The sequence below is a fragment of the Ranitomeya imitator genome, chromosome 1, assembly GCF_032444005.1.
Source record: "Ranitomeya imitator isolate aRanImi1 chromosome 1, aRanImi1.pri, whole genome shotgun sequence".
NCBI lineage: Eukaryota > Metazoa > Chordata > Amphibia > Anura > Dendrobatidae > Ranitomeya > Ranitomeya imitator.
This window is the reverse complement of record NC_091282.1, coordinates 584,873,408-584,890,012: the sequence shown is the minus strand read 5'-3', so window position 1 is coordinate 584,890,012 and position 16,605 is coordinate 584,873,408.

The window sequence follows — 16,605 nt, the reverse complement described above, 5'->3', positions numbered from 1 at the left end:
ACACTCTATACCCTACACTCTATACCCTACAATCTATACCATACACTCTATACCAAACACTCTATACCATACACTCTATCCCCTACAGTCTATACCATACACTGTACACTCTATACCCTACACTCTATACCCTACACTCTACACCCTACACTATATACCCTACACTCTACACTCTATACCCTACACTCTCTACCCTACACTCTATACCATACACTCTATACCATACACTCTGTCCCCTACACTCTATACCCTACACTCTATACCCTACACTCTATACCCTACACTCTACACTCTATACCCTACACTCTATACCCTACACTCTACACTCTATACCCTACACTCTATTCCATACACTCTATACCCTACACTTTATACGCTACACTCTACACTCTATACCCTACACTCTACACTTTACACTCTATACCCTACACTCTATACTCTATACCCTACACTCTATACCGTACATTCTACACTCTATACCCTACACTCTATACTCTACACTCTAATCCCTACACTCTACACTCTATACCCTACACTCTGTACCCTACACTCTATACGCTACACTCTACACCCTACACTCTATACCCTACACTCTATACCCTACACTCTATACCCTACACTCTACACTCTATACCCTACACTCTATACCATACACTCTACACTCTATTCCCTACACTCTATACCATACACTCTATACCCTACACTCTATACCGTACAGTATACACTCTATACCCTACACTCTACACTCTATACCATACACTCTATACCCTACACTCTATACCATACACTCTACACTCTATACCCTACAATCTATACCCTACACTCTATACCCTACACTCTATACCCTACACTCTATACCCTACACTCTATACCCTATACTCTACACTCTATACCCTACACTCTGCACTTTACACTCTATACCCTACAATCTATACTCTATACCCTACACTCTATACCGTACATTCTACACTCTATACCCTACACTCTATACCCTACACTCTAATCCCTACACTCTACACTCTATACCCTACACTCTATACCCTACACTCTATACCCTACACTCTACACCCTACACTCTATACCCTACACTCTATACCCTACACTCTATACCCTACACTCTACACTCTATACCCTACACTCTATACCATACACTCTACACTCTATTCCCTACACTCTATACCATACCCTCTATACCCTACACTCTATACCCTACACTCTACACTCTATACCATACCCTCTATACCCTACACTCTATACCCTATACTCTACACTCTATACCCTACAATCTATACCCTACACTCTATACCCTACACTCTATACCCTACACTCTATACCCTACACTCTACACTCTATACCCTACACTCTACACTTTACACTCTATACCCTACACTCTATTCCATACACTCTATACCCTACACTCTATACCCTACACTCTACACTCTATACCCTACAATCTACACTTTACACTCTATACCCTACACTCTATACCCTACACTCTATACTCTATACCCTACACTCTATACCGTACATTCTACACTCTATACCCTACACTCTATACCCTACACTCTAATCCCTACACTCTACACTCTATACCCTACACTCTATACCCTACACTCTATACCCTACACTCTATACCCTACACTCTATACCCTACACTCTACACTCTATACCCTACGCTCTATACCATACACTCTATACCCTACACTCTACACTCTATTCCCTACACTCTATACCATACACTCTATACCCGACACTCAATACCCTACACTATACACTCTATACCCTACACTCTACACTCTATAACATACACTCTATACCTTACACCCTATACCTTACACTCTATACCCTACAATCTATACCCTACACTCTATACCCTACACTCTATACCCTACTCTCTATACTCTACACTCTACACTCTATACCCTACACTCTATACCATACACTCTATACCATACACTCTATACCCTACAGTCTATACCCTACACTCTACACTCTATACCATACACTCTATACCCTACACTCTATACCCTACACTCTACACTCTATACCCTACAATCTATACCCTACACTCTATACCCTACACTCTATACCCTATACTCTACACTTTATACCCTACACTCTATACCCTACACTCTATACCCTACACTCTATACCCTACACTCTATACCCTACACTCTATACCCTACACTCTACACTCTATACCCTACACTCTATACCCTCCACTCTATACCCTACACTCTACACTTTATACCCTACACTCTATACCCTACACTCTATACCCTCCACTCTATACCCTACACTCTACACTCTACACCATACACTCTACACTTTACACTCTATACCCTACACTCTATACCCTACACTCTACACTTTATACCTTACACTCTATACCCTACACTCTATACCCTACATTCTATACCCTACACGCTATACCCTACATTCTATACACTACACCCTATACCCTACACTCTATACCCTACACTCTACACCCTACACTCTATACCCTACACTCTATACCCTACACTCTATACCCTACACACTATACCCTACACTCTACACCCTACACTCTATACCCTACACTCTATACCCTACACTCTACACTCTATACCCTACAATCTATACCCTACACTCTATACCCTACACTCTATACCCTACACTCTACACTTTATACCCTACACTCTATACCCTACACTCTATACCCTGCACTCTATACCCTACACTCTATACCCTACACTCTACACTTTATACCCTACACTCTATACCCTACACTCTATACCCTACACTCTATACCCTACACACTATACCCTACACTCTACACTCTATACCCTACACTCTATACCCTACACTCTATACCCTACACTCTACACTTTATAACCTACACTCTATACCCTACATTCTATACCCTCCACTCTATACCCTACACTCTACACTCTACACCCTACACTCTACACTTTACACTCTATACCCTACACTCTATACCCTACACTCTACACTCTATACCCTACACTCTATACCCTACACTCTATACCCTACATTCTATACCCTACACGCCATACCCTACACTCTATACCCTACACTCTATACCCTACACTCTATACCCTACACTCTACACCCTACACTCTATACCCTACACTCTATACCCTACATTCTATGCCCTACACTCTACACCCTACACTCTATACCCTACACTCTATACCCTACACTCTATACCCTACACTCTACACTTTATACCCTACACTCTACACTCTATACCCTACACTCTATCCCCTACACTCTATACCATACACTCTACACTCTATACCCTACACTCTATACCCTACACTCTACACCCTACACTATATACCCTACACTCTATACAATACACTCTCTACCCTACACTCTATACCATACACTCTATACCATACACTCTGTCCCCTACTCTCTATACCATACACTTTACACTCTATACCGTACTTTCTATACCCTACACTCTACACTCTATACCCTACACTCTATACCCTACACTCTACACTCTATACCCTACACTCTACACTCTATACCCTACACTCTATACCCTACATTCTATACCCTACACGCTATACCCTACACTCTATACCCTACACTCTACACCCTACACCCTATACCCTACACTCTATACCCTACACTCTACACCCTATACTCTATACCCTACACTCTATACCCTACACTCTACACTCTATACCCTACACTCTACACTCTATACCCTACACTCTATACCCTACAATCTATACCATACACTCTATACCATACACTCTATCCCCTACACTCTATACCATACACTCTACACTCTATACCCTACACTCTATACCCTACACTCTACACCCTACACTATATACCCTACACTCTACACTCTATACCCTACAATCTCTACCCTACACTCTATACCATACACTCTATACCATACACTCTGTCCCCTACACTCTATACCATACACTTTACACTCTATACCCTACTTTCTATACCCTATACTCTATACCCTACACTCTATACCCTACACTCTACACTTTATACCCTACACTCTATTCCATACACTCTATACCCTACACTCTATACCCTACACTCTACACTCTATACCCTACACTCTACACTCTATACCCTACACTCTATACCCTACACTCTATACCATACACTCTATACCCTACACTCTATACCCTACACTCTATACCCTACACTCTACACTCTACACCATACACTCTATACCCTACCCTCTATACCCTACACTCTATACCCTACACTCTATCCCCTACACTCTACACCCTTCACTTTATACCTTACACTCTATACCCTACACTCTATACCCTAAAACCTACGCTCTATACCTCACACTCTATACCCTTCACTCTATACAATACACTCTATACCCTACACTCTATAACCTACACTCTACAACCTACACTTTATAGCTTACACTCTATACCCTACACTCTATACCATACACTCTACACTCTATACCCTACACTCTATACCCTACACTCTATACCCTACACTCTATACCCTACACTCTACACCCTACACTCTATAGCTTACACTCTATACCCTACACTCTATACCCTAAACTCTATACCATACACTCTATACCCTACACTCTATACCCTACACTCTATACCCTACACTCTACACCATACACTCTATACCCTACCCTCTATACCTTACACTCTATACCCTACACTCTACACAGTATACCCTACACTCTATACCCTACACTCTATACTCTATACCCTACACTCTATACCATACACTCTATACCCTACACTCTATACCCTACACTCTACACTCTATACCCTACACTCTATACCCTACACTCTATACCCTACACTCTACACTTTATACCCTACACTCTATACCCTACACTCTGTACCCTACACTCTATACCCTACACTCTATTCCCTACACTCTATATTCTACACTCTACACTCTATACCCTACACTCTATACCCTACACTCTATACCCTACACTCTATACCCTACACTCTATACCCTACACTCTACACTTTATACCCTACACTCTATACCCTACACTCTATACCCTACACTCTATACCCTACACTCTATACCCTACACTCTACACTCTATACCCTACACTCTATACCCTACACTATATACCCCTACACTCTACACTTTATACCCTACACTCTATACCCTACACTCTATACCCTCCACTCTATACCCTACACTCTACACTCTACACCCTACACTCTACACTTTACACTCTATACCCTACACTCTATACCCTACACTTTACACTTTGTACCCTACACTCTATACCCTACACTCTATACCCTACACTCTATACCCTACACGCTATACCGTACACTCTATACCCTACACTCTATACCCTACACTCTATACCCTACTCTCTACACCCTACACTCTATACCCTACACCCTATACCCTACACTCTATACCCTACACTCTACACCCTACACTCTATACCCTACACTCTATACCCTACACTCTATACCCTACACTCTACACTCTATACCCTACACTCTACACTCTATACCCTACACTCTATACCCTACAATCTATACCATACACTCTATACCAAACACTCTATACCATACACTCTATCCCCTACAGTCTATACCATACACTGTACACTCTATACCCTACACTCTATACCCTACACTCTACACCCTACACTATATACCCTACACTCTACACTCTATACCCTACACTCTCTACCCTACACTCTATACCATACACTCTATACCATACACTCTGTCCCCTACACTCTATACCCTACACTCTATACCCTACACTCTATACCCTACACTCTACACTCTATACCCTACACTCTATACCCTACACTCTACACTCTATACCCTACACTCTATTCCATACACTCTATACCCTACACTTTATACGCTACACTCTACACTCTATACCCTACACTCTACACTTTACACTCTATACCCTACACTCTATACTCTATACCCTACACTCTATACCGTACATTCTACACTCTATACCCTACACTCTATACTCTACACTCTAATCCCTACACTCTACACTCTATACCCTACACTCTGTACCCTACACTCTATACGCTACACTCTACACCCTACACTCTATACCCTACACTCTATACCCTACACTCTATACCCTACACTCTACACTCTATACCCTACACTCTATACCATACACTCTACACTCTATTCCCTACACTCTATACCATACACTCTATACCCTACACTCTATACCGTACAGTATACACTCTATACCCTACACTCTACACTCTATACCATACACTCTATACCCTACACTCTATACCATACACTCTACACTCTATACCCTACAATCTATACCCTACACTCTATACCCTACACTCTATACCCTACACTCTATACCCTACACTCTATACCCTATACTCTACACTCTATACCCTACACTCTGCACTTTACACTCTATACCCTACAATCTATACTCTATACCCTACACTCTATACCGTACATTCTACACTCTATACCCTACACTCTATACCCTACACTCTAATCCCTACACTCTACACTCTATACCCTACACTCTATACCCTACACTCTATACCCTACACTCTACACCCTACACTCTATACCCTACACTCTATACCCTACACTCTATACCCTACACTCTACACTCTATACCCTACACTCTATACCATACACTCTACACTCTATTCCCTACACTCTATACCATACCCTCTATACCCTACACTCTATACCCTACACTCTACACTCTATACCATACCCTCTATACCCTACACTCTATACCCTATACTCTACACTCTATACCCTACAATCTATACCCTACACTCTATACCCTACACTCTATACCCTACACTCTATACCCTACACTCTACACTCTATACCCTACACTCTACACTTTACACTCTATACCCTACACTCTATTCCATACACTCTATACCCTACACTCTATACCCTACACTCTACACTCTATACCCTACAATCTACACTTTACACTCTATACCCTACACTCTATACCCTACACTCTATACTCTATACCCTACACTCTATACCGTACATTCTACACTCTATACCCTACACTCTATACCCTACACTCTAATCCCTACACTCTACACTCTATACCCTACACTCTATACCCTACACTCTATACCCTACACTCTATACCCTACACTCTATACCCTACACTCTACACTCTATACCCTACGCTCTATACCATACACTCTATACCCTACACTCTACACTCTATTCCCTACACTCTATACCATACACTCTATACCCGACACTCAATACCCTACACTATACACTCTATACCCTACACTCTACACTCTATAACATACACTCTATACCTTACACCCTATACCTTACACTCTATACCCTACAATCTATACCCTACACTCTATACCCTACACTCTATACCCTACTCTCTATACTCTACACTCTACACTCTATACCCTACACTCTATACCATACACTCTATACCATACACTCTATACCCTACAGTCTATACCCTACACTCTACACTCTATACCATACACTCTATACCCTACACTCTATACCCTACACTCTACACTCTATACCCTACAATCTATACCCTACACTCTATACCCTACACTCTATACCCTATACTCTACACTTTATACCCTACACTCTATACCCTACACTCTATACCCTACACTCTATACCCTACACTCTATACCCTACACTCTATACCCTACACTCTACACTCTATACCCTACACTCTATACCCTCCACTCTATACCCTACACTCTACACTTTATACCCTACACTCTATACCCTACACTCTATACCCTCCACTCTATACCCTACACTCTACACTCTACACCATACACTCTACACTTTACACTCTATACCCTACACTCTATACCCTACACTCTACACTTTATACCTTACACTCTATACCCTACACTCTATACCCTACATTCTATACCCTACACGCTATACCCTACACTCTATACCCTACACTCTATACCCTACAATCTATACCCTACACTCTACACTTTATACCCTACACTCTATACCCTACACTCTATACCCTACATTCTATACCCTACACGCTATACCCTACACTCTATACCCTACACTCTATACCCTACACTCTATACCCTACACTCTACACCCTACACTCTATACCCTACACCCTATACCCTACATTCTATACCCTACACTCTACACCCTACACTCTATACCCTACACTCTATACCCTACACTCTATACCCTACACTCTATACCCTACACTCTACACTCTATACCCTACACTCTACACTCTATACCCTACACTCTATCCCCTACACTCTATACCATACACTCTACACTCTATACCCTACACTCTATACCCTACACTCTACACCCTACACTATATACCCTACACTCTACACTCTATACCCTACACTCTCTACCCTACACTCTATACCATACACTCTATACCATACACTCTGTCCCCTACACTCTATACCATACACTTTACACTCTATACCCTACTTTCTATACCCTACACTCTACACTCTATACCCTACACTCTATACCCTACACTCTACACTCTATACCCTACACTCTACACTCTATACCCTACACTCTATACCCTACATTCTATACCCTACACGCTATACCCTACATTCTATACCCTACACCCTATACCCTACACTCTATACCCTACACTCTACACCCTACACTCTATACCCTACACTCTATACCCTACACTCTATACCCTACACACTATACCCTACACTCTACACCCTACACTCTATACCCTACACTCTATACCCTACACTCTACACTCTATACCCTACAATCTATACCCTACACTCTATACCCTACACTCTATACCCTACACTCTACACTTTATACCCTACACTCTATACCCTACACTCTATACCCTACACTCTATACCCTACACTCTATACCCTACACTCTACACTTTATACCCTACACTCTATACCCTACACTCTATACCCTACACTCTATACCCTACACACTATACCCTACACTCTACACTCTATACCCTACACTCTATACCCTACACTCTATACCCTACACTCTACACTTTATAACCTACACTCTATACCCTACATTCTATACCCTCCACTCTATACCCTACACTCTACACTCTACACCCTACACTCTACACTTTACACTCTATACCCTACACTCTATACCCTACACTCTACACTCTATACCCTACACTCTATACCCTACACTCTATACCCTACATTCTATACCCTACACGCCATACCCTACACTCTATACCCTACACTCTACACTCTATACCCTACACTCTACACTCTATACCCTACACTCTATACCCTACATTCTATACCCTACACGCTATACCCTACATTCTATACCCTACACCCTATACCCTACACTCTATACCCTACACTCTACACCCTACACTCTATATCCTACACTCTATACCCTACACTCTATACCCTACACACTATACCCTACACTCTACACCCTACACTCTATACCCTACACTCTATACCCTACACTCTACACTCTATACCCTACAATCTATACCCTACACTCTATACCCTACACTCTATACCCTACACTCTACACTTTATACCCTACACTCTATACCCTACACTCTATACCCTACACTCTATACCCTACACTCTATACCCTACACTCTACACTTTATACCCTACACTCTATACCCTACACTCTATACCCTACACTCTATACCCTACACACTATACCCTACACTCTACACTCTATACCCTACACTCTATACCCTACACTCTATACCCTACACTCTACACTTTATAACCTACACTCTATACCCTACATTCTATACCCTCCACTCTATACCCTACACTCTACACTCTACACCCTACACTCTACACTTTACACTCTATACCCTACACTCTATACCCTACACTCTACACTCTATACCCTACACTCTATACCCTACACTCTATACCCTACATTCTATACCCTACACGCCATACCCTACACTCTATACCCTACACTCTATACCCTACACTCTATACCCTACACTCTACACCCTACACTCTATACCCTACACTCTATACCCTACATTCTATGCCCTACACTCTACACCCTACACTCTATACCCTACACTCTATACCCTACACTCTATACCCTACACTCTACACTTTATACCCTACACTCTACACTCTATACCCTACACTCTATCCCCTACACTCTATACCATACACTCTACACTCTATACCCTACACTCTATACCCTACACTCTACACCCTACACTATATACCCTACACTCTATACAATACACTCTCTACCCTACACTCTATACCATACACTCTATACCATACACTCTGTCCCCTACTCTCTATACCATACACTTTACACTCTATACCGTACTTTCTATACCCTACACTCTACACTCTATACCCTACACTCTATACCCTACACTCTACACTCTATACCCTACACTCTACACTCTATACCCTACACTCTATACCCTACATTCTATACCCTACACGCTATACCCTACACTCTATACCCTACACTCTACACCCTACACCCTATACCCTACACTCTATACCCTACACTCTACACCCTATACTCTATACCCTACACTCTATACCCTACACTCTACACTCTATACCCTACACTCTACACTCTATACCCTACACTCTATACCCTACAATCTATACCATACACTCTATACCATACACTCTATCCCCTACACTCTATACCATACACTCTACACTCTATACCCTACACTCTATACCCTACACTCTACACCCTACACTATATACCCTACACTCTACACTCTATACCCTACAATCTCTACCCTACACTCTATACCATACACTCTATACCATACACTCTGTCCCCTACACTCTATACCATACACTTTACACTCTATACCCTACTTTCTATACCCTATACTCTATACCCTACACTCTATACCCTACACTCTACACTTTATACCCTACACTCTATTCCATACACTCTATACCCTACACTCTATACCCTACACTCTACACTCTATACCCTACACTCTACACTCTATACCCTACACTCTATACCCTACACTCTATACCATACACTCTATACCCTACACTCTATACCCTACACTCTATACCCTACACTCTACACTCTACACCATACACTCTATACCCTACCCTCTATACCCTACACTCTATACCCTACACTCTATCCCCTACACTCTACACCCTTCACTTTATACCTTACACTCTATACCCTACACTCTATACCCTAAAACCTACGCTCTATACCTCACACTCTATACCCTTCACTCTATACAATACACTCTATACCCTACACTCTATAACCTACACTCTACAACCTACACTTTATAGCTTACACTCTATACCCTACACTCTATACCATACACTCTACACTCTATACCCTACACTCTATACCCTACACTCTATACCCTACACTCTATACCCTACACTCTACACCCTACACTCTATAGCTTACACTCTATACCCTACACTCTATACCCTAAACTCTATACCATACACTCTATACCCTACACTCTATACCCTACACTCTATACCCTACACTCTACACCATACACTCTATACCCTACCCTCTATACCTTACACTCTATACCCTACACTCTACACAGTATACCCTACACTCTATACCCTACACTCTATACTCTATACCCTACACTCTATACCATACACTCTATACCCTACACTCTATACCCTACACTCTACACTCTATACCCTACACTCTATACCCTACACTCTATACCCTACACTCTACACTTTATACCCTACACTCTATACCCTACACTCTGTACCCTACACTCTATACCCTACACTCTATTCCCTACACTCTATATTCTACACTCTACACTCTATACCCTACACTCTATACCCTACACTCTATACCCTACACTCTATACCCTACACTCTATACCCTACACTCTACACTTTATACCCTACACTCTATACCCTACACTCTATACCCTACACTCTATACCCTACACTCTATACCCTACACTCTACACTCTATACCCTACACTCTATACCCTACACTCTATACCCCTACACTCTACACTTTATACCCTACACTCTATACCCTACACTCTATACCCTCCACTCTATACCCTACACTCTACACTCTACACCCTACACTCTACACTTTACACTCTATACCCTACACTCTATACCCTACACTTTACACTTTGTACCCTACACTCTATACCCTACACTCTATACCCTACACTCTATACCCTACACGCTATACCGTACACTCTATACCCTACACTCTATACCCTACACTCTATACCCTACTCTCTACACCCTACACTCTATACCCTACACCCTATACCCTACACTCTATACCCTACACTCTACACCCTACACTCTATACCCTACACTCTATACCCTACACTCTATACCCTACACTCTACACTCTATACCCTACACTCTACACTCTATACCCTACACTCTATACCCTACAATCTATACCATACACTCTATACCAAACACTCTATACCATACACTCTATCCCCTACAGTCTATACCATACACTGTACACTCTATACCCTACACTCTATACCCTACACTCTACACCCTACACTATATACCCTACACTCTACACTCTATACCCTACACTCTCTACCCTACACTCTATACCATACACTCTATACCATACACTCTGTCCCCTACACTCTATACCCTACACTCTATACCCTACACTCTATACCCTACACTCTACACTCTATACCCTACACTCTATACCCTACACTCTACACTCTATACCCTACACTCTATTCCATACACTCTATACCCTACACTTTATACGCTACACTCTACACTCTATACCCTACACTCTACACTTTACACTCTATACCCTACACTCTATACTCTATACCCTACACTCTATACCGTACATTCTACACTCTATACCCTACACTCTATACTCTACACTCTAATCCCTACACTCTACACTCTATACCCTACACTCTGTACCCTACACTCTATACGCTACACTCTACACCCTACACTCTATACCCTACACTCTATACCCTACACTCTATACCCTACACTCTACACTCTATACCCTACACTCTATACCATACACTCTACACTCTATTCCCTACACTCTATACCATACACTCTATACCCTACACTCTATACCGTACACTATACACTCTATACCCTACACTCTACACTCTATACCATACACTCTATACCCTACACTCTATACCATACACTCTACACTCTATACCCTACAATCTATACCCTACACTCTATACCCTACACTCTATACCCTACACTCTATACCCTACACTCTACACTCTATACCCTACACTCTATACCATACACTATATACCCTACACTCTATACCATACACTCTACACCATACACTCTATACCATACACTCTATACCCCACACTCTACACTCTATACCCTACACTCTATACCCAACAATCTATACTATACACTCTATACTCTACACTCTATACCCTACACTATACACTCTATACCCTACACTCTACACCATACACTCTATACCTTACACTCTATACTCTACGCTATACACTCTATACCCTACAATCTATACCTTACACTCTATACCCTACACTCTATACCCTACACTCTATACCCTACACTCTACACAATATAACCTACACTCTATACCATACACTCTATATCCTACACTCTATACCCTACACTCTATACCCTACACTCTACACTCTGTACCCTACACTCTATACCATACACTCTATACCCTACACTCTATACCCTACACTCTATACACTACACTCTACACTCTATACCCTACACTCTATACCATACACTCTATACCCTACACTCTATACCCTACACTCTACACTCTAAACTGTATACCATACACTCTATACCCTACACTCTACACCCTACACTCTATACCATACACTCTATACCCTACACTCTACACTCTATACCCTACACACTATACCCTACACTCTATACCCTACACCCTACGCTCTATACCCTACACTCTATACCCTACACTCTACACTCTATACCCTACACTCTATAACATAGACTCTATACCCTACACTCTATACCCTACACTCTATACCCTACACTCTACACCCTACACTTTATAGCTTACATTTTATACCCTACACTCTATACCCTACACTCTATACCCTACACTCTATACCCAACACTCTATACCCTACACTCTATACCCTACACTCTACACCCTACACTTTATAGCTTACACTCTATACCCTACACTCTATACCCTAAACTCTATACCATACACTCTATACCCTACACTCTAAACCCTACACTCTATACCCTACACTCTACAACATACACTCTATACCCTACCCTCTATACCTTACACTCTATACCCTATACTCTACACAGTATACCCTACACTCTATACCCTACACTCTACACTCTATACCCTACACTCTATACCATACACTCTATACCCTACACTCTATACCCTACACTCTACACTCTACACCCTACACTCTATACCCTACACTCTATACCCTACACTCTACACTTTATACCCTACACTCTATACCCTACACTCTATACCCTACACTCTACACTCTATACCCTACACTCTATAGCCTACACTCTATACTCTACACTCTATACCCTACACTCTACACTTTATACCCTACACTCTATACCCTACACTCTATACCCTACACTCTATACCCTACACTCTACACTCTATACCCTACACTCTACACTCTATACCCTACACTCTATACCCTACAATCTATACCATACACTCTATACCATACACTCTATACCATACACTCTATCCCCTACACTCTATACCATACACTCTACACTCTATACCCTACACTCTATACCCTACACTCTACACCCTACACTATATACCCTACACTTTACACTCTATACCCTACACTCTCTACCCTACACTCTATACCATACACTCTATACCCTAAACTCTATACCATACACTCTATACCCTACACTCTAAACCCTACACTCTATACCCTACACTCTACAACATACACTCTATACCCTACCCTCTATACCTTACACTCTATACCCTATACTCTACACAGTATACCCTACACTCTATACCCTACACTCTACACTCTATACCCTACACTCTATACCATACACTCTATACCCTACACTCTATACCCTACACTCTACACTCTACACCCTACACTCTATACCCTACACTCTATACCCTACACTCTACACTTTATACCCTACACTCTATACCCTACACTCTATACCCTACACTCTACACTCTATACCCTACACTCTATAGCCTACACTCTATACTCTACACTCTATACCCTACACTCTACACTTTATACCCTACACTCTATACCCTACACTCTATACCCTACACTCTATACCCTACACTCTACACTCTATACCCTACACTCTACACTCTATACCCTACACTCTATACCCTACAATCTATACCATACACTCTATACCATACACTCTATACCATACACTCTATCCCCTACACTCTATACCATACACTCTACACTCTATACCCTACACTCTATACCCTACACTCTACACCCTACACTATATACCCTACACTTTACACTCTATACCCTACACTCTCTACCCTACACTCTATACCATACACTCTATACCATACACTCTGTCCCCTACACTCTATACCATACACTTTACACTCTATACCCTACTTTCTATACCCTACACTCTACACTCTATACCCTACACTCTGTACCCTACACTCTACACTCTATACCCTACACTCTACACTCTATACTCTACACTCTACACCCTACACTCTATACCATACACTCTATACCCTACACCCTACGCTCTATACCCTACACTTTATACCCTACACTCTACACTCTATACCCTACACTCTATTCCATACACTCTATACCCTACACTCTATACCCTACACTCTACACTCTATACCCTACACTCTACACTTTACACTCTATACCCTACACTCTATGCTCTATACTCTACACTCTATACCGTACATTCTACACTCTATACCCTACACTCTATACCCTACACTCTAATCCCTACACTCTACACTCTATACCCTACACTCTATACCCTACACTCTATATCCTACACTCTACACCCTACACTCTATACCCTACACTCTATACCCTACACTCTATACCCTACACTCTACACTCTATACCCTACACTCTATACCATACACTCTACAATCTATTCCCTACACTCTATACCATACACTCTATACCCTACACTCTATACCCTACACTATACACTGTATACCCTACACTGTACACTCTATACCATACACTCTATACCCTACACTCTATACCCTACACTCTACACTCTATACCCTACAATCTTTACCCTACACTCTATACCCTACACTCTATACCCTACACTCTACACCCTACACTATATACCCTACACTCTATACCCTACACTCTCTACCCTACACTCTATACCATACACTCTATACCATACACTCTGTCCCCTACACTCTATACCATACACTTTACACTCTATACTCTACTTTCTATACCCTACACTCTACACTCTATACCCTACACTCTATACCCTACACTCTACACTCTATACCCTACACTCTACACTCTATACCCTACACTCTATACCCTACCTTCTATACCCTACACGCTATACCC